The 27,314-nt window shown below is 29.2% G+C and overlaps 1 protein-coding gene across 2 annotated transcripts in view; it reads left to right on the top strand.

Moving 5' to 3' along the window:
• LOC116771493 (beta-1,4-N-acetylgalactosaminyltransferase bre-4-like) overlaps positions 1-27,314 on the top strand; it is a 156,779-nt gene that overhangs the window by 121,165 nt on the left and 8,300 nt on the right. The window contains exons 1-2 of one of the 2 annotated variants that reach the window (XM_032663343.2): positions 26,115-26,308; positions 26,384-26,484. The gene's annotated coding sequence lies outside the window, so the exon portion shown is untranslated. Of the gene's footprint in view, positions 1-26,114; positions 26,309-26,383; positions 26,485-27,314 lie in introns of those variants that run through there. The other variant, XM_032663342.2, reaches the window with a different exon arrangement.

Below are 27,314 nucleotides of genomic sequence, written 5' to 3'. Positions count from 1 at the left end.
TCGTTTCATTCAAAATTAAACCTTTTAGAAGTGGGTGAGTTTTCATAATATTATTCTCCTTTTTAAATTATTTTTGTAGTTTTTTTTTCTCTATGTTATGTTAAAAATATTATATTAATTAAATTAAGCCTTTAAACATTGCTTTCTCTATACATATTAAAATACATATTTGCACGTTAACGTTCTTGTAAATAAGCTGAGATAATTCGATCGCTTTTTAATGTAATGATATAAAAGCGTTGTGTTAACAAGAAAATATTTCGGTCATTAATGAATGTAAAAAATTAATACGCGGTAGATGTTTTTGTATATAAAATTCTGTTTTCATTCATGTCAGTTTATCTGCGTTGTATATAGGGTTGAAAACTTTTCGTAGTAGTCCCCATTCTAATAGCATTTGCATTTATTCGCACTGTTTCGCTCCTGTCACATAATATTGAATTACAAACAGCATCGAATGTAAAACATTTGAAACCGACGAAATTTTTTCATTAAAATTACAAGCTGAATTCGTAAAATTAAAGTCACGAGGCACCAAGCAACAGTTTAACTCAAAACTTGCTTCCCTCACAGCAAAATTAAACTGAGCTGTAGCACAGTTCCGGGTCCGTCGCTCCTACTAGTTTAATTCTATAACAACGAAATATAATGCTATTTGAATAACAATATCACAGTAAATTTACTCAAGTACTTACAGTTTTCATTCATGACACTCTTAATTTAACCATGAATGTGATTATTCAGGAATCAAAAGGGACAATAGTCAGTGATTAAAATATTAGACTCTGATTCAATATATTATATAATTGTTTAACTCGTATAAAACTTTTTTTTAAATGCCATTAATTATAATCAGCGAGCGCAATATAATCTAATTAAGAGTCTGCATTTCGTAATTTATTCAAAATAAATCTATGAATTTTATTACTAACCAACTCCGCTATGCCAGTTTCTAAACGTTACACAATGTGCATGAATATAATATAAGACGTTCCCGAAACTGTAACAAGGTTTCATCATTAACTATCTATTATTAAGAACCCGTTTAAGATAATGTTCCCTCGAGTTTCTGGGAACATCATTGTTCCATTTATGCATCGTTTGCTTTCAATGTAAAGTTTGATACTAATATTGTACGAGTAATCAGTTTCGTGTTTATAAAGTGATTCAAAATTTCTGTTGAGGAATTTCAAATTGATTATAAAATTACGATATTTATATTAAAAATGCGACTGATAAGTTTTCTTTAAGCTGAAAGCGATTTATAATGTGAAGTTATTGTTAATAATATATATATTTAAAGAAAACAGTAGAAAAGTAAAATTTTAAATTAATTATTTGAAATTGTTACTCATATTTTTATGATATGTTTTTAACTCGTATGGAATAAATTAAAAAATTCAATATATTATATATATAAATGAGATCTAAAATATTCGCGAGTATTCATTTAATGAAACTAATATTTTTCGGATTACTTACTACGTGTATTTATCGGAAAATATTAGTTTTGTTTAAATTATATATAATATACGTGTTATGTAATGTTATATATAACAAACAAATTATAATTTCTGTTGAATATAGTGTAACAAGCTTAACAATGGAAAGTTATAAAAATTTTTACTCAAATCGTCAGCCGCACGAGTATCCTTCGATTTTGGTAAACTATCGTTGTTTATGTAATTGATAAAAATTCGTACTAAGATAGCAGATAAGTAGATTACTATCGAACTTGCTGAGCCGCAAATTAAGTTCGGACTTTTGAGTGTTTCCTTGGACTTTTCTTTACTTAGGTTTCCTTGTAATTTATTTAGTTGGATTATTCGGTTAACTACAAACTCGACCAAATTTATTTGGCTGTGTACATACATTTACATTTACATATATAATTCTATTTCTTTTATTTTAAAACCTATCTCTGTCTTACAGTCGATAAAACTCCAAATATAAAACGTAAATTTGCGTATTTTTATAAGTATATAGAGCTTTTCTTTCTTTTCTTTAAAATGAATGCAATTTCTTAATACCTGTCAGTGAGATAATTTAATATCTCGTTAGATGATAACAAATGTTGCGTGACTGAACAGATAACTTTTGAGGGTCGTTAGTTAAAGCCCGCCCAATGACAATCCCTATTTCTACATCGAAGGCTTCCCAGAGGTTAGCGGGGACTCGACGCAGTCTTGTTATCTCCCAAAGTTAATTAGAAAAATGGCATTTATCACAACGTACGTGATCTAAATTAAGGCTGGTTATCGTGTAGCTTGATAACAATACAGCATATTAATTTCTTTGCTTGTTTTACGACAGAATTGTGTTGTATATTATAAATGATTCTTATAATAGAATTATCTCAGTTCAAAAGTTATTTATTTAAAATTGGACAGATATCTAAAAGCTTATGTAGATAATTTTTATTTCATAAAAATACTACACGTTAATATATTTTCGCACGTTAAAATTTGCAACGTTTAGAAATGTATGTGTTTGTTGGTCAAACTAAACGATCGTCTATTGTTATGATTTTAAATTAATGAATTAATTGCAATATAAATCGCTGAGAGCTTTTGTTAACTAGGTCCATTTGAGCTTCCGTGATCGTTAGTAAAATCACTTCAAAGACCGATTACTGTTTGAAACAATAGTTTGTTTGCTAACTAAATTATTGTTGTTTATTATCTACTGTCGCTGCTTTTAATATAAGAGAATAATTGTATTTTAATAGTTTGTACCGATTAATTACATTTTGATTATCAGCTCCGTTTTATATTGATGAAACATATAATGTCGGTTTTAGTCCCAACCTTATATTATATCATAGTGGTTTTACGGATTAATAAAAAGAAATATTATACTTAAACATATTAATATAATTTTTATCTCGTCTGTCCGTGATCACAGTTGTCGCAAAGCAACCGAAACGTTGGGAGTGTGTAGTTAAAATAATAAAAAAGTAAATCCGATAATATTAGTTTCGTTTAAATGAATACTCGCGACAGTCTAAGATCTCATCATATTAATATAATGAAATGTTGGATATATTTTTAACAATTACAAGAGGTTTTAATATAACTTATAGTATTATTTAATAAATATGCTATCATGGAATATCAAGTCTGTGTTAAAGTAAAATATTATAGATATTTAGATAATTATTTTTTGTAAGACCAACTTGTTTTTAAGACGTCCAAGAAAATTAACATTTAATTTCAAATTTCAATTTCCTTCTTTTCTTCAAAATGTAGGTCGATATTTGTTCGTAGCTCGTATCTCTCTCTGCCTAATCTTCTTACGTTTAGTTCTGCTAGAAGATAAGGCATCTGTTACTCTATTACCATAAGGATGGCTGACAGACATCCTTTCCGACTTTCTATTATAAACTGTGATAATAGCAATGTCTTTATATTTTAGAGTGTCATGTATTTTTGCTGATTTATCGCTATACATCAAGGGACCTTCCAAACTCCTAAGGGACCTTCATGTACCTGTTCCATTGAATAGGCTTTTTATCCAAATGTTACTAACTGATAGTAGCTTTAACGTAAATGTTAATGTCATCAGTAACTTAATTACAATGTGGCTCAAATTGACAAAAGACCCGATCTCACTTCTATAGGAAGTCGGTAATTCTTCCCTATTGAACCATTTCATTATGTATTTTTAAAGTTGACAGGATTTCGTATAAAAGCATTTTATTTCATTAATCAGCTTATAGACTATTACAAGTTGGCTCGTCTTCGTCGACCTCGTCTGCCCGTGATCACGGTTGCTCCAAAGTAACCGAAACGTCGGGATTATGTAGTTTTTTAAATAATAAAATCCGCGTAGTAAATCCGAATAATACATATTAGTTTCATTTATTACAAGTTAAATTAGATAAATATTATCAACGTAATTTAATTTTCGTAACCCATCATAAATAAAGCAAGAACAATTAGTAGTACAATTGATTCTGATTGGTTAAATTAATTCAAGTTGACTTCATGAATGTCCAATCAATGTTATGAACGCATTGTAAATTATTCAATGCGTAAATCCAATTTGGCTGAAATTTTTTAAACATTGACTCACACAGTTTCATTGGTTTGTCCTTTTGTTTTTATTGCATTGTAACAGTTACGATTTATCTGTGTGATATGGTATGAAATATAATTTAAAATATGAGACTCCTTACATCTTAATTGAGAAAATATTTTACTAATTCAGGCCTCAGAGAAAATGCTTGCCAGTTGTTGCATAAAAAAACATAAGGTCACTTAAATGAAGGCAGTCTGTCGGAAAACTACGCAATTTTCATTATTTTATTTCTTAAAAAAGCGTATTCATCGGAAAAACTTAGTTTAATAAGTATAAAATCACTTTGAATCACAAAAGAGATTACATCATTCAGGTAACATTTAATTGTTTGTCCTTGTTTCCTTCATAAGTCAGAAATGATGACTTGAAAAAATTATCAAACCGATTCTTACATTATTCATCCTAAATCGTCATCCATTTTGACTTAAAGTAAGCCAATAGATTCTGAATTTGAATTTAAATTAGATAATATAGAATGAAATTTTTCCGACACGAACAGGTTTCGAACCTGCAACGTCTGCAATCACGCGTTGTAGGCCCTCTACCAATTAAACTATCGTGACATGCGACAAAAAAAAACATAGATAAATCGTGCCGATAACTTTTTCATTCTACACTTTCGAATTCAAATATAAGCCCAACATTATCTTCATATTAAAAACATATAATTATAATAATAATAATAAAAATTGCACGTAATATGAACTAATTTAACATTAAATTGAATTTTTATTGTTGTACACACGAAACCTTCCTTGTATAAATGTATTAAAACACGTTTTGGTGTACTCTTTGTACCATTTTATTGTTACTTCTATATACCTGCTTTATATTATAATTATAGATAATTATTCTAGATCTATTCTTTTTAAAATACTAAACCTTTAAAAGTAAAACATACGAAAATTGAGGACAATTTTCATATGTTGTATGTATGTAGGAACAAGGCATATATTGTTTGAGTATCGGCGGCCTTAACAATCAATATTATTCAAAGTATTATGAAGCGTTATCAGGGACATGTATGAATTGTTCCACTCTTCTAATAAAATACAATATTTTAAAACCTTACATCAATATATACAAACTCCAATCATCGTATTACATATTTGCTCTGAAAATTCAGTTAGATAATATTATATATATATTGAATAATGGATATTTATCAGTATTCAAAGCGTGTGCTCAGGAAAGCCGGGAACCAAACTGCCCTAACACTAAGTAACGTTATAACTTCCTGTGTTTAATGCATAAAGGGTTCACTAATCTATTAGACGTGATGTCCTTCTACAGTGAGATATCACCGCTTCAAAACCATAAACTTTAATTATTCAAAATTAAATACTACTAACGTATAAATATATTTTATTATATGGCAGACGTTCTTCCTGATGGAAAACACTCACCGTCGACTATGGACATCTCCAACATAAGTGTGTAGATGCCTTAAACTGATAATGCATTATTATAGTACAACTAGTCCCAATACACGCTAATGCTTCAGGCTAAAGATATGTTAAACATCTTAAAATGCTAGCAAATTGTAAAAATATTGTTGGATTTCATAGTTTACGTGTTAATTTTCCGATAGGACGATAGAGGACGACAGAAAACTCACATAAATTCACGATCAACTCACAAAAGGCATTCGATTTTAACGATTTTCACAAAAGGTGAAAAAGACAAGAGCCTTTAACTTGAGTTCAAACAGGGAGTGTTTCTCGGTAAATTTTATTTCACGACTCGGTAACTCGGGACCTACACATATTTTATACTTAAGATCTTAGCACCTCTTCCAAATGCTTTACGTGGTTGCATTTTGTTAAAGTGGCGAATTTATAAAACTAATATGTTTGTATTATTTTAGGTGCAATCTTTTAATATACTTAAATATTTTAAAACAATAGCTACTAATTTTTATAAAATGTGAAATGTTTGTAATTATTTAAATACGAAAATTAATTTTATTACATAAAACTATACTTTAATTCCCAATCCAAGTCTCTGTTAATGTTACCTTAATCTATGTACATCTACTAAACTTACTATTCAAGTTTGTATGTTTATTTGAAACACACAAACCAAGTACAACAAAACAACACTCAGAAGATTAACTTGCCCGTATTCGATGTTTATAGTACATTCTCTAAATTAATTAAAATTTTTGCGTATAAAAAAAAGCATGGTATGTAAAATTATATTGAATATGTATTAATTATATATATGTTCCTTGTATTGTATATTGATTGAACAAACAACTTTTAGACGATACTTCTGTTGTCGCAGTATTGTGTGATTTATAAATAGTAACTAAAAAAACTCACATATGTCATGGTTTTTTAAGTCTGTCTCTGTGACAATTTCAGTGTACGTTCTTACAACTTAAAATATCCTTAGTTACATGAGGTTCAGCTCTCACAATGTTATTTTCTGTTCCAAATGCCGCCAGTTTCAAATTACATATCGCTATTTAAGTTAGTATCTGATATTATCTGCAACATACTCCTAGAGGTCAGAGTTCACAAACTTTGTAAATCCCTAATTCAAGCTATCTCGTCCATTTTGGATTCCTGGTTTCCAAGTCACTTGTTATAAAAATACTTGAAAAAGTTTTATTAAAAAAGTAACGTTGCTTGGCCGTTACGAGAAAATTCTTTATATTTTTTTTCTTCTAGTAGACATTTATTGTGCGAGATGAGATCTCATCAAAGGCGTAGCCGTGAGATTTCACGGTTTATTTTAAGATATGATTAGATTATCTTGCGTTATTCACGAAAGGATTTTTTAAATATTTTATTTAAATTTATTATTTAACTTTACTTCACTAGTTGGATTTAAATTTCATTTTATAAACCTCTTCCTTGTCTGATACATCATTAATATATTAACTCAGTTGTTTATAATATATATATATTATAATAATGAGACATTTTAATATAAATATACCATTAATAATTTATCACACTGACAGGAATGGTTTGTTATACAGGTTTTCACTTCAACTCAATCCAAAATTTAAACTCTGACGTTTTAAATATTTATTTATTCAGGGGCCGTTTAACTTGAATAGTCCGATGATTCTATTAACCGTTAAAACCGTCATAATTAATATATTCATCTAGTTTCAATCGAGTTTATAACAAATTTATTGTTGTTAAAATATAACCTGAATCAACTTAATGCATACATAAACGATGTGAGATATTTTTTCAATTAAAATATAAAATATTTCATACTATATATATATATATATATATATATATATATAGTATGAAATAGTGTAATTTTATTCAAAGTCGAAACGCTAATATTATATACCAAAACGTACGTTGATGAGAATATTTATAATTAGGCGATAAATAAACCACGCGCTCTAGATGAGAGCGTTACGCCACAGGTCGTTTAGTAATTAAACCGCTAGGCAACAAGCCGGAGTCACGACCTTACAGCACGTAGTGTTCAAAAACATGGAGTACAATTTATGGTTGAGGTATTAATAACAGTGATAAGTGAGAACAGATTTTCTGCTCTTGATAAAAATCAAAATTTACTCTTTTATAAATAAAATGTTTCTCTTATTTAGATTACAGTTAAACGATTACATTCAGATGTTTCACATAAGAAAATCAAGCAAAAAGAAATAACATATTGAGAACGAATAAAAATTGTATCAAGTAATTGTCACTCAAACATTATAATGAGACGCGTGAGAATTTAACTGTTTAACATTTTTTAACCAGATGTAGTTAAGAACTAAGGGAAACTGGCTTTTAAATATGAAAAAATCGCATCAATATCGGCAGATCCATATGAAAGCACACATATATAGCATGCCACACAAACACACACACGCACGCACGCACACACACAGACAGAGACTTTTATCGCCAAACATATAAAACCCTCTCCTTGCGTCGGGAATTAAAAATCAATTACTTCGATACCACGAATACATAAATTTATTGAAATTATTTTAAACAACATAACATCGGCTCAGCAATTATATACAGTCAAGTCACTCAATACTTCATGCCTCTAATATAAAATCTCTTGATTGTGTAATCTCGACTTGTTATACGATAATTTATCAATACGAACCTCCCATCTGTTATATTTATTTTCCTATAAACATGTAGCGAGGAGTGGCTGCTATCATTTCGTCCAATTAATCAAGGAGCGGTCACATCCATACAGTACTCGATTAACTAATTGACTTATTACTTTCAATATGAATGTATTTTCCATACAAACATGCCTTCAATTAATTATCTCGCATATAATTTTATATTTTACATCAGTTTTTCTAAGCCTCGTGACACTTACAGACATTTGTCAAGAAAATAATTCTACAATGAGAGTTTCCTATTTATTTCTTTCAAACTTTCAATTCAAAATAAAAAAAATTCAAGTTATATTCTAACTTAGAACTGATTTCAAGCTGTGTAAATAAGATTCTCTTGGATTCCACACCATATTAAAGATCATTCTCTCCTAATCTTTCAACCATCAATGATAACTTCCTCTTGTCAATTGATTCGGTTCTTAAACGCCTTTGAGTTTCAATCAGCCCTGTTAGGACTACTGTATAAAAATAAATTTTAGACCGTCTAAGAATTGTCAGAGAATATTTATACTCGAAATTTTTTTATGAGTAAACTCGATTGCCAAATAGCAAAACAGTGTCGCGGCTCGCAATTTATCCAATATCCTAATTTAAATGGAAATATGGCAAGAAGTTAAATTGATCAAGAATTTAGGGAGGAAAGAAAAATATTCAAAGTTTTAATTGAGTTGAAGAGGATTCTAAGTAAACATTATACCTTTTATTATAAATTACAATTGTCGAATAAAAAGCTTGTTTGCCTTAATATGTTCATTGCACTATTTAAATCCTAAAATAATTTTAACTGTAAATAAAAAATTCGTATTTGTATTAAAATATGAATTCATATTGTTGAATAACTTTGGTTTTGTGTTGTAGTAAAAAGACTTTAAAAAACTCAATACTATTACAAGTCTTATTGGTTTCTCAAAGAAATCAATCCTATCTTGGATTTTTTCTACTATATAAATCAATTAAGACAGCTCAATGTGTGTGATGATAGTTATTCCATGTTGCTAGACATAAATAACGTCAAGGGCTTGAGAAACAAGACAGAACAATACGATCCGTGCGTTATGTAATCACTAATTTTATACACAATATATACATGTTATTAAACATAACTTAAGTTATTCCAATTAATACGTATTCTAAATACCGTTTATGTTTCGACGTTGATTTATGCTTAACTTTGTACAACTGTTCGTAAAGCCGGACTGTCGTTGTTCGCTGCACTGCGCATCGCCGGCGCGGCGTCGGCTAATATTCTGTAAGCCTCTTATTTAAGTGATGAACGTTCGCCTCCGTTGTAACAAAGCGCTGAATTGACGTTCAGTGTGTCATGTATAGCCAAGCGTGGAAACATTATCATTATCACCAATTAGAAAATGTTTTTACGTTCGTTTTTACTAATATTCTACTGATACTATTTTATAGGCGAAGTCGGTCGTACGACATGCTATCCTGAATGTTTAATTTAATATAAAAACAAAAAAATAATAAAGATCGTATGTTTGTTTAAAACAGAAGTCCGAACTGGTGGTAGCTCTTCGTATTTTTTTGTTTTGATAACCAACAGTAATAACTTTTTAAAAAATATATATTTTATTGTTTCATACCGGCAAATCTTTTAACATATTTTGATTTTCTGGTGTCTGCTGCAAGACGCAACGAGTAACATGACATTACCAAATAACTGTAGAGCCTATTTTGGTCAGAAAAACAAGATCTAGCCAAAGGCTTTCTATACCTCAGATTTGATCTTCAAAAACATAATGTTTCTCATAAATATGCACATGGTTAAAGGAAACCAAGCCTTTCGGATACTACGTCTTTTATGCTCTGATATCTATCTACATAATCCTTTTTTGGTATTGCCAGTTGTTGAGTTAGGGGTCGATAAAAAATATTACATTTTTTAACTTATTAAAAAATTTATTTTAACGATGGAGTGGATTAAAATGGCTCTTTTATTGAATGCTCAATTTATTAACTGAGTATAATATCGATGTACAAATAGGAATAAAAGAATTTAAATTAAAGTAATTCTCAGTTCTCATTACACAAGTCTTCAACAAGAATACATTTTCAGTAGTTCTTAACATTTACACGGAATTTTTATTGATGGAATTAATAGATTATTCCTCACACTTTTATACAAATGTATTATTTGTCCTATTAACATATATTAACTAGCGGGGAGCTGAGGCATTGTGGCGACTGTCAAAAACACATTAACTAAAAAGTTTATCCAAATTTTCAAATTAAAGTATTAAGAGTTAATAAATGTTTTTAAAAAATATAGATACGTAGTGTAAACAGTTTTTGTATAGTTAAAATATAGGTTATTGAATAAGAAACATAAAACATACGAACGTACCGTATCCACTGATGATGCAAACATGTGTTAAGCATAACAGACAATACGTAATAATGTTACCATGTAATATAATGTAACCATTATGTGTATTTTTTTATTATTCGGCATTTTATATTTTATTTTAAGCCACTATTGTTTTATCGTATTTTTGTTCAGTATAGCAACATTAATTCCTTTATTCCAAACAATATAATTTCTCTTTCCCGGGCATTAAATCATCAGGGTTTATGGCATGAAGTTTAAATTACGATGGATCGTGATATTTTTTTTTTATCTCACTTTGTTATTATTTCTGTGAATTTGACTTATAATAATTCTACAATGAAATGTTTATTTTTATTTCATGTAGCCATAATATATATTTTAAATATTTTTCAACTTTCAAAAATTAGCATTTAAAAAAATAATTAAATTATATTAATTCAAATTAAATAATAATAACTAAATTAATTCAAATTTAAAATTGAAGAACAACGTGATTATGAGATGAGACGAAACCTTTTAGCATTCAATGGATTCACCATGCGGGTGCCAGGTCCATCGCGTTGCAGGGAGAGGAGCTTCAACAGTGCCTGGGACTTGCGACCCAGGTGTAGGTTTAAGGGGACCCAACGCGCGTTAAACGCTAACCTCGTTATAAAAAATTACTGCCTAAAATCAGTGAATTTAAACGAATATGATAAATTGATCTGAATTTAAGACTGAATACAGAAGATTAATGTTGCGTGTCGACAAACGTCACGCACATTTCCACAAATCATTACACCTGGTACGAAAACATTTAAGTTGAGTTCAGATATTTTTGTAGCGGAAAATATTAGATTATTGTATTCTTAATAAAAATAACTTTTATGGAAATATATAATATAAATAGAATAGGCCTTGAGGATCTTTTAAAAAACAAACTTAACATTGATTAAGTTATAGTTATAACAAAAAGATAATGTTTTAGATCCATTCAGTGAGATTGTTAATTTTTTTTTAATATTTACCAAAAACAGCAACAACATAGCCCTTATAACATAACTGTTGTCCGACTGCCTGTCCGCCTGTTGTCAAGACTCTTATTCAGATGTGCGTGGAAATTTCCAGCTAAAATTCTTGTACACATCTTTCGTTGTACATATTTAAACGACTTCAGTTGACCTTTTAGTTTTACATTTTTCAAAAATACAAAATATATATATAGTAAGATAAATAAAAAGAGACATCTCATGACAAATTTAACGAAATACATAGTCTCATTTACCAAAAAAATTTTAGTTTGTGAACTAACCGCTTTTAATGTCAAAATTATATTTCACATTTACCTACTAAAAAGGAGAGTTAAATTTTTAACTCGAAACTTAATTCTCGCATTTTTTTAAATTTTAATTAAATAATTAACAGAAATTAATATTGGTTGTATCAAAGATTCTAATACCCAGAATATAAAGAGCGTTAAAATTTAAATGAAATATAATATCTGAAGGTGAATTCTATTTTGTTTTACAAATTTACGACCATTCTGAACATTCATTCATTCGTAGAACATTTCTTTTCCTGCACATGTACTTTAAACAAAAAAAAAAACAATTCCCCTGCATGTAAAAGTATACCTCTTCAAGCTTAAGACTGATAAGGGGCCATCCGTAAAGTACGTCACACGAATTTTAGGACTTTTGAACCCCTCCCCCGTCCTTCACACAGGTCGTCACATTTTTATAAACCCCCACCCCTCCTGATGTGACGTCACACAATTTTTAAATTTATGTATGCATTTAGAAATAATCTAGAGAAAACAGCTCTGTTTATTTTTTATTTATTTTTATTAAATAATAATCTGCTATCTAATAAAATATTATCTAATAAAATCAACATAAAGTCTAACATTCCATAAAACGGAAAAAACAAACGACTAGTTAGCAAATAATAAACGATTAATTATAGATATTGATTAAAGATAAAAAACTTAATTTTCAATTCACATCAAAACTTTAAGTTTTAGTATTTTAAATTTTAATATGTGACGTCACAAAACCATTGACCGCCATGCTCCTTGTCACACGATGTCACACTTCGGTGATACCCTCCCTCCCCATTAACGTGTGACGTGCTATGGATGGCCCCTAAAACCTAATTTCTCTTTCTTCTCCGTACACTCTATGTTTTCAGTCAATACTTTTTTATATATACATCATAAACGCTTTTTACAATACAATATAATAATATTTATAATGAAGCGTACAATGTGATTCACACGTTGTCTTTTTCACACGGAGTTATTATTCTAATGATATGTCACCAATACGATGGACGCTCAGAGTTGTAATGACACTTCAGTATTATAAAATGTTATCCATCTATAGAACCGTAAATAAAGAAGACATATTTTTGCTCATAAATCTTAGTATACATGCAAATATAGATATGCATAACTTTTTCACGTTGAAATAAAGTCATATTAAAAGCTCACATACCAGAAAATTAGTCAAAAATATATGTATGCAATTAGTGTTGGCCTAATGCAAGAACAAGACGAGACTTGGCCAGTCTTGGTCTTGGTCTTGCATCACTACACTTGGTTTGGCACTCCCAGTCTTGGTCTTGCAACAAGAGGCTAGCAAGTCTTGCAATTACCTATTAACCTGTCACTATTTATTAAACGTTACTTCAGATACTAGAATAACACAACAGAGTAGCTACATTTTGAGCTTGAATTAATAAAATGCATAATGCGTTATAATGAATATTATGAAAAATCCCAACAACAACTTACGATGCAACTTTTTATTAAATTTTTGTTCATCAAATGAACAGTCGTTTTTTTACACAATTAAATCCGACGTGTGATGTTATGAGAGACAATTCATTAAACCTCGAACTATGTGACATCACATTTTAAAACAACTAGAATTAGTTTTATAGTAAAAGTTTTATATCTGTGAAAATTATGCTTTTAACATGGAGGTTCTACCGCGCTGTCTACTCGAAGGCCAGACAAGGTCAAGGGTGTTTTGCATTAATAAAGCCACACCTTTGTATTCCCATGGGACCTGTAGCGCAATTTAATTGATTTTTAGTAATGTCTTATTAAGTTATTTTCCCTGGCAATCGCTTTATTAGTTTCATATCAGACCTAATTAAGTGTAGTACGTAAAGTTTGGAACATGAGGTCAGTATATTTTTACAACAGAATTAAAACAATATTATTTAAATGAAACTAATATTTTTCGGATATACATACTATGCGTGCTTTATTTTTGTAAAAAACTACATACTCCCGACGGTTTGGTAACTTTTCAGCAACCGTGATCACGGGCAGACGAGATGTGAATGTGAAATGTCGAGAGTATGTAGTTTTTACAAAAATAAAGCACGCGTAGTATATCCGAAAAGAATTAGTTCCATTTAAATAAATAACTCGTGAAAGTCTTAGATCTCATTAAGAGAGACGAAACCTCTCAGCATTCCATGGATTCACCGTGCGGGTGCCGGGTCCATCGCGTTGCAGGGAGAGGAACTTAAACAGTGCCTGGGACTTTGCGACCCAGGCACTGTTGAAGGGGCCCCTATCTAACGCATTAAACGCTCACCTCCACTGTCCAAGCTCCTCTCTCTAACTAACCAAATATGAAACGAACCTGCTGGTTCTGCCTTCGACGCACGTTCCAAGAATGAACTGATGTTAGTTTTTGGCAGGTTCTAAGTCTTTTAGCAGGTTGTAGAGAGATTTGGCTCTCGCTTCTACTTCTACCGCGTACAAATTTACAAGAAACATATTCTTAGTGAGTTCGTTAGTAAGCTCACAATACTTGTTGACCTTGATGGCATGGTCTTTGGGGGTGTTGGTTTTCCAAGAAACCGTGAGCTCTATTAGTACAACGCGCTTTAAAATTCGCGAGTATAAAAATATGTCCGAGGCCGACGCACAAATATACTCTGGGATCTTATATTGCTTCTCGTACGTGTCCATCATTAAAGTCCAATCCGAAGCCGCTTTAATAATAGATTAAGGCTTGACGTTTGATTTTATAGCCCTAGTGCCTTCTCTCACAAAACCTATTGATCGTTGGTTCGTGGTTATTTCTTTTTGCGCTCTTGCTGCCGATAGACTAACCGCTTCACATATGATTTCTAAAACTCTATCGTGACGACGCGAGTATTGTAGTAGTAGTATTGTAGACGCGAGTATTGACGCGAGCAAATGTAGCAAGTTTTTTCGGTACCTTCGCCCCATCTTACTAAATATCTCTGATCTGGGAGAGTTATCTGGAACGCATTGAGGTAAAATTTTAACAGTGCTGGCGACCAATCAAAGACCAATATTTATTATAAAATATCGTAAAAATTCACTGTAGTGTATGCGGTGGACCAATCAGCCTACATTTATATGATGAAAATGAAAGTCTCGATTGTACGTTACTGTCACATAAAATAATATTTTTCACGTCACCTAACCTTATGATTTAACATGGTTTTATATATATTTGTAAATAATCTTACAATAAAATTTGCAAAAATTTTATATAACTATTAATATATTAAAGGTAACTGCTCATAGAAATGATTATTTCAAAGCTCGTCATTTTAAAAAAAATTACATACATGGTTACGGAATATGTTCTTGGTAATCAAAAATATAAAAACCTATACCGTAATTCAAAGATTAAAATGACCGAAAACGGCACTGACGACAAGTTTGTCTGTGAAAAAATTATTACAACTTACGTACTAAGTTTTTATTAGTTTCTATTACTGTAAGTTGTTAATTTCAATTGTATTCTAAATATTCAAACGACTTCAAAAAGGACTGAGGTTATCAATTTGTCTGTATTTTATTTAATGTTAGCTACCTGATAACTTTTTTCAATTAAATTCAACAAGAATAAAAACTCATTTATTTTTATTCTTATTTTTGCAGAAAAGGAGAATTTAATGCAAAAAAAATTCAAAATAAATAGGAATTTTAATCATATTCTTTAGAAACGAAATTTTTTGATCATTATTCTCATTTTATAGAACGAATTCGCTTATTTCTTTTAATTAAAGAAACAGGAAGTACTCGTTTACTCTCGCTTCTAATTAAACTGTTGGCTTTTACTAGCAGCACTTAAAAGTTAACGGACAAACATCGGAAATATCGGAAAACCTTTCGAAACTACATTTTTAACAAAATAAGAAAGTTAATTTGAAATAGTAAGTTGATTAATTTTATATTTTTTGTACTAACATAGTATTTGTTTAAGAAAATTTTAATGTACACGTTATGCGTTCCTCATGAAGAGCTTTAATCTGACAACTTGTTAGATTTACAGCCTTTGACGTATATTTAAACTCATTAATTAATATTTGAAGTTACCATTAATGATGGCTCTCGGAAATTCAGAGAAGATCACCTACTAGAGAACAAAGGAACGTTATATTAGAATTACAACAATGCACGTATTTTCAATAATAAACTACCAATAACATAAAAATATCACAAACGCATCAAAACGAAGTGTCATTGTTCGTTTTATTACAAAGAAATATTAGAAAATTGTAAAGAAAAATAAAAAAAATATACGATATAAATATTTACATTTATTAATAATACATTATAATTCCTATGAGCTTAACCAAAAAATGATATGCCATAAGGGCTACAAACAACGTGGTGTTGTGCAAACCGTATGTCACTATTAATATGAATATTTTAACATCCAGTTATTTTAATAATAAAATGGCTTAATGAAATTTAGTGATGGACAACCATCGGTATTGATGTATCGATATTCGGAAACCACACAGTGTTGTAGTTGAAAATATATATAATTTATTTAAGTTACAAATGGTATGGCATGGTTCAGCATTTAAAACTAGAAATGGCAACAAAGAATAGTTTTTAGCTTGTATCTATCTATATATATATATATGGCAATGATGCCAAATTTAATTGTTACTGCATTTCACATAAATCGTCGCCCGGTATCCTAATCTTCTTATTTAAGTGATGAATGTCGGACCCTCCGATTCAACAAAAGATCCCAATTCAAAGATTCCTTCCAATTGCTTTATTTATTAAATACTTATATTTTTATTTGTTATATGTGTAAAATAAGAAAGAGTTTTATTCTTATATAACTGAGTAAAATCTAATTTTGATTTAGTCTACATATTATTATATGCTTGAAAGGCATAAAACATAACGTTATTTTACTGAATAGTTCTCATTTAATTTAACCACATCGCTTTTTATAAATAGACATACTAAACGAATGTACGCTGACAAAAATCAAAATTCATCATAAGCCACGTAGTGAAAAAAAAATTGAAAAATATTACTTTCAAAATCTGATAACTGTACTGATATTATTTTATAAGAAGAATTGAGAATATGATCAAAATAAAACGAAAAGCCACTGATGAATGACCTCACCCTCTTTTAAATCCTCGACCCAAAGGAATCATTTGCCGCCAAATATTTCCTATACTGTAAATGTATTGGACTTTTTAATTCATTGGGTTCTGTTATAAAGAACTTTTTGTATTTAAAACCTCTGACATATACAAGCAAGCTAATATTTTACATGCGTCAGTATTTCATGAACAAAGTTCGGAACAGCAAGCTTGGTTATTCGTAACTTAATAGGATGTAATTAAACCTTGCAATAATTTTGTGTACTTAAGAATAAACTGTACTTTAAGCTGATCGGTAGAAACAGTTCTGTTTGACTTTGTCGGATGATTCAGAAGCTTTGCTAGGCTGACACAGAGTATTTATATAAAATTTAATAAATACATATAACTGATATGTTTTATTTAAAAAAAATTCGACTTATTTCATTAAAAAAAAGTGGCTTAACGCTTCACGTAATTAATAACAATATCCATAAAAGTTAAATATCACAATTATAACACAAAGAACTGTCTTATTCTGAATATATCATTCATAATATAATTAATTTAAATGTATGTCTTAAAACAGAATTTTCATATAACGTGAGTAATATAGAAATAACTTGTAGACGAAATAAAATACGTTTTATTCCCAAAAGCTCACTGAAATTGCAAACAAGAAGTAATTCAAATAGCTTCAGCCTGTGGTGTCCCTTAATAGTCATTGGACCTGAAATTGTAGCAACTGCTCATTAAATGGATTACAAACTTAGTGAACCGCACATTGATTACTTTGATCACGGACTTGAGTGTTTTATCAATGATTTATTTAGCCGAATTCAATTTTTATCAAATACATATGTAACAGGCGCTTAAATTGGCTTTATTGAAAATATCTTACGTATGTTCTTTGCTATTGTATAATTTGGATTCAACCACAGAGACTCCAAGGACGTTTATCAGGAATAAAAATCCAGCTATTGATGTTATAGTAAATTTGATTTTATTCGCTGTTGGTATAATTACTTGCTTTCCTTTACTTGGTTAAACAATCTATATTTGTGCCATTCGAGCACTTGATTCTTACTTGTTTATAATTTTACTTACCTCTGGTTTGATTTCGTTCATATTGTTAAAAATCTTCCAAATCTAGAATATAGAATATTATGATTTAAATGATGCGTTCATATCTCGGCATCAATGGAAACCATTACCTAAATATTTCATACGTCATACTCTGTTATATAAAACCTCCTTAATCTGAAAACCTCCTTTCTCATAACCTTTTAGTGCAACACAATACCTCAGACATCATTCAAAATAGCGGAAGGCATCAAGAATATTATTACCATCCCTATTCTCATTTCCAAGAGTATTTCTAGTGTCAATATTTCACTTTATCATAATCTGTTTACCAAATATGAACTCTACCTCTCGAATTTAGGGTTCATTATCAATAGTACGGCTATGAGAAGATGGGGGCAATAATTTACATCTACGTGGAAACCAACATTCGTATATAAAATAATTTCGCGCGTAAAATGTGCTTGGTAAAATAAAAATAAGTTTCTATGAAATATATATACGAAAGGTAATATTTGTCGAGTTTGGATTTGTTATTTTCGTTTTTATTTTTCTTCACACTAAATTATATAAAGAGGTTTTATTCAAGACTGTAATGTTATTTTATCGTAAGTTAAATAAAATTATTTACACTTTAAATATAGTTTGACTTTCGTAAACTATAGATCTCTTAAAATTGATTACAGTATTACTTTACCTATTATAAACAAGATATAAATTTAAATATTATAATAAAAATTAACATAAATATTAAATATATAAATTTATTTTAAATAAGTCAATTAAAAATCAAATTTTAAGAAGATGTTTATTAAAGATTTTCAGTTGTAGTCACTTAAATTATACCATAATTTAAAACTTAATTTTAATAACTCAAGACAGATTGCGTACAAAGAAAAAATGTCGGCAGAAAATTAAAAATCGTTGGCGATTAAAAAGTCATACTAACCGATAGACACTTTCATCTTTGTTACAAAATTTGTTTAATATCAATGATAGGGTAAGGATATCTATTTTTTTTTATTCCTGCGTTCAAGAATAACTCAAATGTAAGGGTCCGATCCATCCGATTTTATATTTAAAATATAATTTTTTTTTTTGGGTCTACTTTGAATTTTGCTTTTGTTTATCGAAATATTTAATTTCATTTCACAATTTCAACAAAAACCATAAACCGTTTGTCTCCAAAAATTGTGGCTATTTTCTTTTTTTTCGTTTAATGATGTTTTTTTTCTGAAAGTATATACTGATACGAATAGTTCGGAATGAATAACACTGAATATTATAATTTATAATTTTTATTAATTAATAAAATTTTAGAAAACCGCATTTTTGTATTTTTCTCTAAATTAGGTTATTAACTTTTTTTTCATAATTTTAGTTATTTTTTTTCTAAGATTAAAATAAGTTTAATCTCATGTATATTGCGAAAAGCTTTGATAGGTATAATGTAAAAAGAAATTATTAAAAATGTTAAATTTTCATTTCTTATCACCGAAATTAGGGCAGACCCTTTGCAAATATTTATAGTGACTCTGAAATTAAAGAATTTTTTAAAGAAATACAGCGAATTAACAAAATAAATCCCCTTACTGAGAAAACATCTAGTTTTCTAACTCACTTCCCGGATTGTACTATAAAAACATATCACCTTATTTTACCGGCTTTCTATGGTGGGATAACACTGTCTTGGGTGAGCCACCCTTAATACGCTACATCCCAGAGTCGACATGCCTCTATCTCCTCATGAAACTTTCAGACCTCTTTTCCTTTCAATGCTTCAAGCAATTATCCCCTATGTATTATTAATGAATTCATCGGGAACATTAATTATTTCTAAGGTCCGTCCACGCTTTTAGACTTTACATTAAATTGTAATTTCATTATTATTATTATTATTTATTAATAACTTTTTCGTTCAAAATATTCTTTTTAATCCATATACTGTCGAGTCACATATTTCAATGTTTATAGCAGAAACTGTCAAAGCTATTTCCATTCAATTAATTTAATTCAGGAAAGGTTTTAACGATTAAATTACGTTAGGTTCTCCGAAACTCTTGTGTAGTTCTGATAACTGATAATAGATGGCACTATTGTATAAGGCCTCAATCTTCAATGATCGTACTTAAAGGTGTTAAATACAATGTTCGGTCTGTGGGGAGTGATTAAGTAGTTCCTTTTAGTTCATCAGCCATTAATAACGACCCTCGTTGAAGATTTCCACTGTGTGCTTATTAAAAATCCAAAATTTTGTCCATAAAATCTTGATGTAATATTAATGCTAGACAAGAAATTAAGTCTTCAATGAAAGATTATATTTTATAGGTTTGTACCTTTGTAAGTAATAAAGGCTAAAACTATGTTGTAATTATTAAAAAATGTGCGGTATTTTTGTTAACGTTTATCTATCTAATATTTTATTCCGATATATTCAATAAATAGATTGCTTCATTCACCGACTATGCTAATCGCAGCCTATCATAGCTTTGTTGTTGAGTAAGCCCACAGCGAAAGTCATAATACATCATTAACTAAAAATTTTCTGGCGTTGAGTACATTTTTACGCGTTACATGAGTTTTAGATTTGCCGCCAATTCACACAAACATATGAAAAACGAATGCAATATATTAGGTACTTTAGGTTACCAAAGGGTTCTAAAATTGAAATTCAAAAAGTTTTCATTAGCAATGTTTCTAACTGGCCAGTTCTAAACATATTCACTGTCAGCCACGTTTTTTCTAATTTAAATCGCACTAATATTATAAAATTTTGGCATCAATTTAACTTTCGTCTCCTTTTAATCGTGAATTATTATAAAACGTATCCATTACAACTATTGTCTTATTGTATACTAATCGTACAGTCTCTGATTTCTTTCTATTACCATTTAACATTAATTCAAACTTACTTTTTCCAGTCATGCCTTACTTTAATATAAACATACATATTAAAACTGTATTTCTTGAACGTGATTAGTTCGATATAATTTTAAATTTATCAATTTCATTTTAATTATCATAATTCAGTTTTCATAACATTAAAATTTTACGATATTTCAAATGATAATTTTAGTAAATACATATAATTTAAATAAACGACAACTAAGTCATGACATATCAACAGAGAGCTTGTAATCCTCGGCACCTTCGAGTGTGTTTAATCCATCCAAAAAAATTATCACCATGTTATGTTATTTAAATCAACACCATAGTTAAAATTTCTAATAGATATATTTAGAAGGTAATGTTTTTTCGCGTATCGCCTGATGACTTAACCTAACCACAAGTGAGTTAGTTTAAGTTGGGTATTTAAGACGCTGAGAGATCTGTCAGACATTAACGATTCAAACGTTGATCTGACGAGTTGTTCAGAAGCATAGTATTGTCATACTGTATTATATTGAGTGAAATTAAGTGAAGTGTGTTAAAATTATTGCGATTATAAATGTCAGTATTAATAAGGAGACAGTACTTGGTTCTACGTATCTGTAGTTTCATTTCCTGAAATCTAAGAGGTTATTCGACTTCTATTCACAGTGCATATATTAATAATGATTTAATATACAACACAAACAATATTATTATAGATAATATAAATGTATTTACTTTATAACGTGTACCAGCGGCAATATCGTTAATTGTTACGCTTTAAAAAGTTAACGGCTCAGAGAGCACTGGCGTTACAAGCGATGAAACAATTTTATTTGGCTGTTACGAAGCTCACCCTAATTTAAAGTCAAATGGCATATTAAATTGATCAATAATGAAGGATGGGATCGTTTTAATCGGCTGGAATTATAACGAGAATGTTTCTTATAATAACGTTTGAATAGTAAATAAAATAATATTAAAAAATTTTTATACTACAAAAATACTTTTAAAAAATTAATCAAAAATATCAAATATATTTTATTGCAATTATTCTATACTATACTATAATGGAAATTTAAACAACCTAAATCTGAACATTAGTGATACTGATAATAGAACAACATTATATTTAAATCATAAACGCAGGTTGATTAATCCATGAAAAAATAAAGCAGAAATCAGTAAGAATACTATAAACGCCGGCTAAAATTATTGAGTTGTACAAACGTAGCTACCAGCACAATGCAACGACGCATTGCGGGTATTATGACATGAACTTAAATTATATATATATATATATATATATAATCTTTAATTCGTATGACTATAACTCACTGAACTTTAAAATTATATTATTGAAGTTATTGATTTACAAAGAAATGTAATAAAAAAATATATTTTCTATTACAATATAATTAATATATTTACAACTTGAATAAGAAGATACTTGCAAGATTTTTTTCATTTCGTATTCACAAGTTTCTAAGAGACGTTTTAGATATTTAAAAACTAAAATTCTCACTTTAAGTATGAGTTAAATTAATTTTAAATCTGAATCATTCGGATGAAACTAGCTCCAGGATAAATAAGACTAATGAAGACATATTTCTCTCTTAAATTATGAATGTTATAGTTTATTTTATCGAATTCGTAAATTAATTATACTGAACGCCAATAAAAAAGTAAAATAAAGCAGTGTAATATAAATATAATCGTAATCAACTCTCTGCAATCCTTGTAGTTCCAGTGATTTTTATATTCTATTGTATCACTTTTAATTTAAATTGTAATACCTCTATAAACAAAAATTACTCAACGTTCAGTAGGTAATGGTTATCGCGTCTATAAAAAACATAATTATATTTACTTGGTATAAACAAAAAATACGTTTAAAGAGAATTTAACCAGAATTTATGGATAAGGAAGAACTTAGGCGATAAAATTATATTAGTTTGTGAATAGTACATCAAAAATCCTGTGTTTGTATGTCTGTAGCATCCTATCTCTCAAATGGATGGACCGATTTTGATGAGATTTTTTTCATTCAATAACCAGTTTGTGAGGTGTTTTGTTAATATCGATAACTGTGTGAGAGTGTCATGTCTTTGCCAAAATAATGTTAACATTTTCAGCACATTATAAATCCATTAACGGCTTCGTGTCTGTATAATCTTTTAATGTAAATTAATGAGCATGTCTTTTTCTGCAAATGTTGAAAAGAATTTTGGTTTTAACACAATAATTTATTGAAGGTGCTCGTTTTGGATAAATAAAATAGGAAATGACGTATTTTTCAGCAGCTTTATGAAGAAAATTTATTTTAAAACAGATTCAATAACTAAATGTATATATAGATATTTCTGAAGTAATTTAGCTATCCAATAAATATCAAACTAGTAACATCTGCTCCGCGTCTTCAAAACTTTGTTGTAAAACTAAACTTTAAGCAACAATTAATGGTTTTGACGCAAAACCCAAAGCGATTCAAAACAGCCTTCAGCTCCTACCGGATGTTGAGAAGGAAACAAACAAAATGTTATGGTAATTTTGATTTATTTACTTCTTTACTTTTCATATTTACTGATCAGTTGTACATTCAATCAATAAATAAATATTTTCACGTTTAATGTACGATTTCAATGATTCACGTACTTTTCTCTCAAGCGCATATAGCATATACGAAATGTTTACGACTTATATTGTGTGAAGGCTTTTAAAATTGCCTATTTATCACTCTAGAATCCTTATACTATATAATAAATTTTCTTATAACTAGTTTGTGCGGAGACAGCAATATATTATCTGAATGTAATATGACAAATGTTCCAATACGAGGGAGGGTACTTTTCATATCTCAGCATCAATGGCATCTATAAGCGAGACGTTACATACGTAATACCCTTTTGTTTCTCTAGTGTATAAAATAAATAGTAAAATTCCCTACCATTCTTATTGGTATAATAAAATAGGAATATTTCATCTTTAACTTCCATTATCTAGGTCCCAATATATACTCTTATGATTTCAAATTCGTATTCTAATGATCAATTCACTTCATACCAGTGTGTCGACTTGTGTATGGCTTTGTAGATACAAAAATAGGCTTTATGTCTTTCACACAGTGTACACATTTGCTAGAATATATTTCGGGTTATATGTGTAATTTACATTTACGTGGTATCCAGGCTCTGTATAGTTTATATTAACATATAAAATGTGCTGTCGATGAAGTTCTGAATACAGAAACGAAGTCAGTTTATATTAAAACCATGATTCATATTCTTCATTTAGAATCATGCTCAAAAATATCATGAATCAGAACGAATAATTCGTTTACTTAAGTGTAATATATTGTGAATATGCTAGACATATCTTTGTTTATTTATCGTAAAAATAAAGCTACCGAACCCTTTTCAGTAAAACTGGTATCCATAAAATAAAAAAAACAAAAGTTATTTTGACGTCACTACAAACGAGGCTTTTTTATATTTCGTAGAGTACAATTTGCCATTCAATATGCCGTTTGAAATAGAATGATTGATTAACGCCACCATTAATAAGTAATTTTAATAAAACAAGATGCCTTCTAATGATCGATACTTGATGATAATTAATCGATTATTTCATATTCAATAGTATAATATAAATGTCATTATGTTTGACGTTTAGTGACAACTGACAACACACACACACACATCGAGGAACCTCCACGGATTGGCGTATTATATGTGTGTGTCAATGTCATAGTAATGTGTGTAATGATAATTTTAATAATTTAAAGTGTTCCCAACATATTATATATACTTAAAGAAGTAAATTCTAGTTCATTTAGAAAAAATAACGTCGAAATCGGTCGATCCGTTTGAGAGCTATGATGCCGCAAACAGATACACACACGGACATAGCCGTCAAACATAATATACCTCTTTTTAAGTCGGGGATAAAAAGATAAGCCTTATGCACTTCTTCATACAAACTTTAACAACGTTCAATTCCACAGTAATCAGTTTGATCAATTCTCTTAAAAAGAGGTACAAATGTATGGTTTATAATTCTCTCCTCTCCTTATTCTTACTTATCGGTATATTTAAACGAAGATATCATGTAATATAACCGAGAAAGACACACAGTAACAAACCAAGTACTCAAATAACAAAATTATAGTACAACAAAAATCAATAGAAAGAAATTAAAAACATATTATCGTCTTCGATACATTTAAACCAACATTGTGATAAACGAAAATAATAACTTTTTATTGAAATTATTAATTTATCTAAATATTCAGTCCACTTTTATGATATCGGTAATTAAAGTAACAAAAGACCGCTCTTAAATGTAATATTTTTTGATACGTTTAATTAATAGCGAAATTGTATATCAATATCGACTTATAATTAAGCCATTGATTGTTTTTGTGTGAGTGCGCGTGTTTTCCAGAATAATAATTCTAATAACAATACCGTAAAAATTATGTAAAATTTTCTAAACACGTATAAAGGATTTAAAGTTGGAACTGAACATACGTTATCACCCGTATATTATGGATATCCCGCTTATATTATAAATGTGAACATGTATACAGTATGTCCGTACATATGTATGTATGGACGTTTGTTGCTCTTTCAAGAAGAAACTGCTATACGGATTTTGATTAAACTTTGCAATAATGTAGCTGAAACATCAGAATACGATATGGGCTATAATTTATCACGAAATTACATGTAGTTCCCGTCGAATCACGGCATAGGAGATGTATTACGTATGAATTCCAGTAGCACAGATGCCAGTATATAAATATATTAATTATTTTAACTCACTTTATACAATTCTCTGTGAGCCAAATTCCGAACTGTTCGCAGACAAAGTTGGGAAAAAGTCTAGTACGCTATATGCAATATGGTAGTTGGCTTCAATACTAGTTTGTCACGTGGTATGAAATGAAAAAATCTATAGCAATAATATTTTTAATTAAAACAATTTTTCATATACTTATATATATTTGTTATGAAACTAATTGAAGTTAATAAACATTAAAACTGTAATTTTAGCAGTATTTTAAACTAACATTTCTCATTTAATATACCCTGAACTAATTTCAAATTCATTCAACATGCACCGATTCAACGGAGTGATAAAAATAATAATATTTAAAATATATATATGAAAAAAAAAAACAAATTCAACGAGTAAGATTTTTATTTGTAATTTTGCTCATTAAACACACTGGTTTGTAACCAGTCGACCGTTAGCAACGTGTGAGCGGTTATAGTTACAGGGGCGTGGAAAATTTTCCCCAACCGTTTAATTCTGCCGGTTTTAGGGAAGGTTAATGTAATTTTTTATATCTGCTCCCATAACTTTTGGCGTTAAAAGGTGTTAAGTTTAATGAGGTTGTTTGAAAAAGCTATCAAGAGGAAATAATGGAGGTGCTGTGATTATTAAATAAGAAATTATTATATTCTTTTAGATTTTAATATCTAATTATATGTATTTTGTTCCAGATGAGAATTGAAGTTACCATGCAGTTCATTCAAGAGACTCTTCAATGATGATAATGGGACCCTTCCATAGAGCTCCCTCCTTAAACAAACTTAAGTCACAGGTATAACACAAAATTAATTCTACCAAACAATACGTGATAATAATTACGCTAGATTATTTTATCTCATCGTCTTGTTTTGCCTTTATAAATATTATGTTATCCGAACTATAAAGTGTTACATAAAAGAGACTCAATATATTGGACCTCTGTGATAATATCTCAATCGATTTTTCACCGAGTATCATGACAGAATCGTTGAGGAGAAATTTAATAACAGACAGACAAACACTTCTTTAACAATGTCATGAAATGCAAATTGTTTTTCACTCACCAGAATATTGTAAATATACATTGTGCAGTGATCAATTCTTGTCTTAAAATTGTAATACTACATTTTTTTATGCTGTGGCTCAATTTACACTGAAACTGGAATATTTTAATCAAATTATAGTTTTTAATACGTGTGGACAAAACACGAAGGAGTTTGTCGAATGTAATAAAGGCGTGATTTTTTTAATAACACTTTAGTTATATTTTTACCAGTACCAAGAAAAAATACATAAATAATAATCTATACAATATAGTTAGTGTATAGTAAATAGTTAAAGCTAAGTTTTTTTAAAAAATTTACACACAAAACAGACTTAAGGATTATAAAAAAGACTCAAAAAATATTCAGCGCTAATTGATCGAAGAATATTACTAGGAAGAATATGCTACATATATATTTTTTAAACTGACTTTACTTTATGCTATGTGATATGAATGTCTCCTATAGACATTCAAATAATACACCTCTGAAATAATACTACAACCATTGTATACGTTTAAAAATATAATAGCAAGTATCTCTTAATAATTAAAATGAGTAGTGAAGGAAATTATAGCGT

Source organism: Danaus plexippus, chromosome 17 (assembly GCF_018135715.1).
Source record: "Danaus plexippus chromosome 17, MEX_DaPlex, whole genome shotgun sequence".
In the NCBI taxonomy this organism is placed as follows: Eukaryota; Metazoa; Arthropoda; class Insecta; order Lepidoptera; family Nymphalidae; genus Danaus; species Danaus plexippus.
Note: the sequence above shows the minus strand (reverse complement) of the source record. Positions and strands in the feature narration are given on the sequence as shown.